We start from the raw sequence: 5,000 nt of genomic DNA, 5'->3' as shown, positions 1-5,000 counted from the left end.
CGAAGAACTATATAGTTATGATACTCACAGCACAGAAGACCAGCCACATATGAGCTCGTCCTTTTAACACCTTTTCAGGACCCTGGAGACACACTCGGCAGCAGAGGTCACTCTAGAAGGTTATGATAGTCACATTCGCACCCTTATAGCACACTTGGAGAATTGAAAGGCTTGGCAGAGGGTGAAGTTCAAATCACACTTGAAGGTTGAGTTCACACTTGGAGATTTGAGGGTGAAATCTGCAGGCTTGGAACCACACTTAAGGGAAGGTCACACTTTTAATTTGGAGTCGTGTTTGATGGCTATCATATGCAACAGTAAGTTCACATTTTTTTTTTTTTTAGATTCTAAGAGTATTTCACAGATTTAAAAAAAAAAATCTGAACACCAATTATTCTATTTTTTTTTTTAGCTTCTAAGAGTATTTCACAGATTTCAAAAATCATTAAATCTCAACAACAATTGCACGATAAATAAATGATCGACTAATATTTTCTATAACAATTACAATAACAGAGAACTTATATTTTCGAAAACGTGATTAAAATCTGAACCAAATCTGTAAGAATCTAACCCGCAAGATAAGGACAATATGGTGATAATCTGTCGTTTTGTGATAATAACAATCAGAATAATGTAATTACCAGACTGAAAATATTACATATATTGTGCACAAACAAAACATTCAAACATATGGGTACGGTATCCGTATATGCACCCGTTTTGCACGTGAAAATGACAGAATACACGAATATAAACTACCCTTGTACTTATCTTCCCTTTACTTCTAATTAGTCTTTATTTGTCTGCTTGTCTGAGTGTCTATCTGTTTCTCTCTCTCCCTTTCCCCCTCTCTCTCTCTGTGTCTCTGTCTCTGTCTCTCTCTGTCTCTCCCTCTCTCTTTGTTTCTCTCTGTCTCTGTCTCCGTTTGTCTCTCTCTCTCCCTCTCCCCCTCTCTCTTTGTCTCTGTCTGTCTGTCTGTCTGTCTATCTCTCTCTCTCTCTCTCTCTCTCTCTCTGAATATAAGAAAACGATGAGCTGCTTAAATACTAAACCGATAATTGTCTTGTCTTGAAATGTCTCGTTTTGATTATTCAATAAAGCAAAGCTAAGATTCATGCTTCATCTCACTACATCTCTCATTCTCTTGATATCAAGTTATATTACAATATATTTGTTCAATAAAAAATACTACATTAATATGCAGTAAAGAAAAACAATAAACATTATATTCGTTTCTCTTCTGAAAACAATAGAGGTTTATATAACATGTCATCAACAAACACCCATATACTGTGTACACAGCTGTATGTTTAATTAAGTTTGAATACAAAAGCAGGAACATATAAAATTTCACTAGAATTATTAGACGAAAGAAAAAAAATCGATATAATTACATTTTCGATTAATCTTGTCTTAATTTGTCTTGTTTTGATGATAAGATGACAGTTGATCATATTAGACCTGTCATTTCTAATAAGCTACATTTCTGTAGTTCATTCGAATAAAAACAAACAAAAAAACACAACAGCATTTCATAATTCGGGATAGTATTAAAAAATATATCATTCTTAACACTCTGATAATAGTTTATAACACTTAAATAACGAAATATTGCACAGGAATATCTGAAATGATAACGATATTATCATTATCCTTATAACTATATACTTATAATCAAAGACTTAGATTTGATGTTAGAAATATGTCAAATTTTGAAGAAGTTATTCTGTTATGAAGTACAATAGTAATCTTAGAAACATCACAATAATAACAAGAATATAACTATGATACCAACAATATCAACGGCAATGATAATAGTTGAACATATACAATATATTACTAATTATTAATCTAATTTCCATATTAAACACCATTAATTTGACTCGAAATTTACATTTGAAAGAAATTATTACTTAAAAGAATTCGATACTCTTGTCTTGTCTTGAATAGTCTTGTCTTTATCATAAAAAATGACAAAATTATTAATTTGTTTTTGTCATTTAATTAACCTGAAAATATCTCTTTGATAACGATAATAAAATGCATAAAGAAAGGAATACGTAAATGAGAAAATACAAATGATAAGCATACAATAACGAATTCTGTTGTTCTGATACTGATCATTAAACCTCATCTAATAGGCCTATGTAATGCTCTTTGTAATGATCATTTTTGTAACGTAAAACTAACTAAAATATGAAGAAAAGAACATTAATGTCTCCATTGATGAAACGATATGTTTATGTAACACGCCTACAATACACACATGTATATACTGTATACAAAAAGATGTGTGTTTTACGAAATCTGAATACAAAAGTCGAGGTGTGTGATTTTATAGAAATTGTTAGGAGAGAGAAAGAAAAAAATCAGTCGTTAGCGAATTATCTTGTCTTAATTTGTCTTGTTTTGATTATATGATGAAAGTTGATTATATTGCAACCGTCATTTCTAATAAGATGATTTTCTGCAATACTCCTGAAATACATGAGAGCGTTTTGTAATTCGGGATAATATTAAAACATTTAATTCTTAGTAATTTGATAATAAATCATAATAGAATTACGACTTCCTTATTACATAGAAATGTTTGAAATGTTAACGATTTATATACATATACATATGTACACACACACACACACACATATATATATATATATATATATATATATATATATATATATATATATATATATATATATATATATATATATGATAGTATTATCATTACTGATATCACGCCAGTAGCAAAGAGTGATGAAGTATTAAACAGAGTTTTTTACGTAATGAAAAACAACTATAGACAAAGTTATATGGAATAACACTTATATTTACTTATCATGAAAAAAATAAATATGATGTTAGACATATACCAAATTATGAAATAAAGAAAATTTCTTTAAGAAGTTGATGCGAGTACAATTACAGTCTTAAAGATATCACAGTGATAAAAGTTATATTACTATGATGTCAATAATAACAACGGCAGCGATAGCAGTTGAACTTATACATTAAATTACTCCTTATCTGTCTAATTTGCATGTAAAATACCATTAATATGACTCGGAAATTCATTTTAGAAATATTACTACGAAGAATTCGATACTCTGTCTTGTCTTGAATAGTCTTGTCTTTATTGTAAGAAATGACAAATTATCATTTTGTCTTTGCCATTTAGTTAACCTTAAAATCTCTCTTTGATAATGATAAAGTTCTTAAGGTATACAAGAAAGAAATAAGTGAATTAGAAAATTAAAAAAAATATATGTTACCGATCATTATATAATTAGTAAATACTCTTAGTAATAATCACGATTATGTGAAATAGCCCTATTGTAGACATAAAAACAGGCATAGGTACTTGAAGAGACAGAGAGAAAACAAGAGAAAGAGAAGAGAAAAAGGGAATAAAAAGAAATATAACGTAAAGAGATAGAGAAAGAGAGATCAACTAACAAACATATACTTTCTCTTTACACTCATTCTCCCTTCTCTACGTTTTCCCGCCATTTTTCAGGAGAGGATCACATTCGTATCTGTAAAGAAATGAAATAAAATTCACTATCTGACAAATGAAACTGAGCGTCTACTGCTATTAGTTTCTTGTTCATGTATATACACAAAGACTTTATTTGTTCACCTTATAATGAGTTTGATTAAATGCAGATAATTACTTATCAGTTACTCTATTCACTTACGAATTATCGTTATTATTATTACTGTTATTATCATTTTTCTCTTACAGGCATGATTCATGTAATGTGCCTAGCTTATTAATAATAGTGATGATAAAGATAAAAATTATTCTAACAACAATAAAGACAAATCAACAACAATAATGAGATTGGTATTAATAACAATAACATTAATGGTAGTGATAGTAATGGTGATGGTACCAATGATCATAATAACAATAATTATTATTTTGATAATGATAATAATGATATTGTCTCTAATACTCGTATCAAAAACAAATGGTGATAATAATGATGATAACAATGATAATGATAATGATGATGATAATGACAATGTTAATGATAATGATAATGATGATAATAATAATTGCTATCTTAACCAAATGGTAACAACGATAATAGTAATATTGATAATAACAGCGATGATAATAATAGTAAATAAAGCAACAATAACAACAACATCAATAATAATAATAATAATGATAATGATAATAATAACAACAATAATACTAGTAATACTTATAATAATGATCATGATATGATGATGATGATGATAATAATAATGAAAATGGTAATAATGATAATCACAACAATAGTAACAACAATCATAACAATCATGATGAGAATAATAACAATATTAACGATGATAATAATGATAGTCATAATGATAATGATAATAACATGAATGATAGTGATAATAATATGAATGATAATGATAATAATATGAATGATAATGATAATGTCAATAATATGAATGGTAATGATAATAACATTAATGATAATGATAATATTATTAATATTCATTAATAATAACATTAGATAATGATAATGAAGATGATAATAATAATATCAACAACAGTGATAAAAAATAACAAAAATGATAATGTATAAAAGATATGAATGGGAATAAATAAATAAATTGACCGGTTTCGAATGAATCTTGCATTTCTGACAGAGATTTTTTCGAAACCGGTCAAATACATCTCTTGTGAAGACATTCATTCTCATTCATATCTCTTTTACATCTGACAGCATGAATACGGTTTAAAATTATAATATTGATAGTTATAATAACAATAATAATAATGATAATGATGGTGATAAAGATAATGATAATGATAACAGTAATAATGATAATACTAGCGATAATAATACTAATAATAACAATAATAATAATAATAACAATAAAGATAATAATAACGATAATAATTATCATCATCGCAATAATCATAATGAAAAAATAAATGTCAAATATCAATAACAGACAAATAAATATCAAACGTCCAACAATAATGATAAAAC

At 27.3% G+C, this 5,000-nt stretch overlaps 1 long non-coding RNA gene across 2 annotated transcripts in view; it reads right to left on the bottom strand.

Moving 5' to 3' along the window:
* LOC113817067 (uncharacterized) overlaps nt 1-5,000 on the bottom strand; it is a 6,615-nt gene that overhangs the window by 1,496 nt on the left and 119 nt on the right. The window contains exons 2-3 of one of the 2 annotated variants that reach the window (XR_011398826.1): nt 3,460-3,539; nt 29-415 (exon numbers count right to left, since the gene is read on the bottom strand). This is a non-coding gene — a long non-coding RNA (uncharacterized lncRNA). Of the gene's footprint in view, nt 1-28; nt 2,078-3,459; nt 3,540-5,000 lie in introns of those variants that run through there. The other variant, XR_003476749.2, reaches the window with a different exon arrangement.

Source organism: Penaeus vannamei, chromosome 11 (genome assembly GCF_042767895.1).
Source record: "Penaeus vannamei isolate JL-2024 chromosome 11, ASM4276789v1, whole genome shotgun sequence".
Taxonomy (NCBI): Eukaryota; Metazoa; Arthropoda; class Malacostraca; order Decapoda; family Penaeidae; genus Penaeus; species Penaeus vannamei.
Note: the sequence above shows the minus strand (reverse complement) of the source record. Positions and strands in the feature narration are given on the sequence as shown.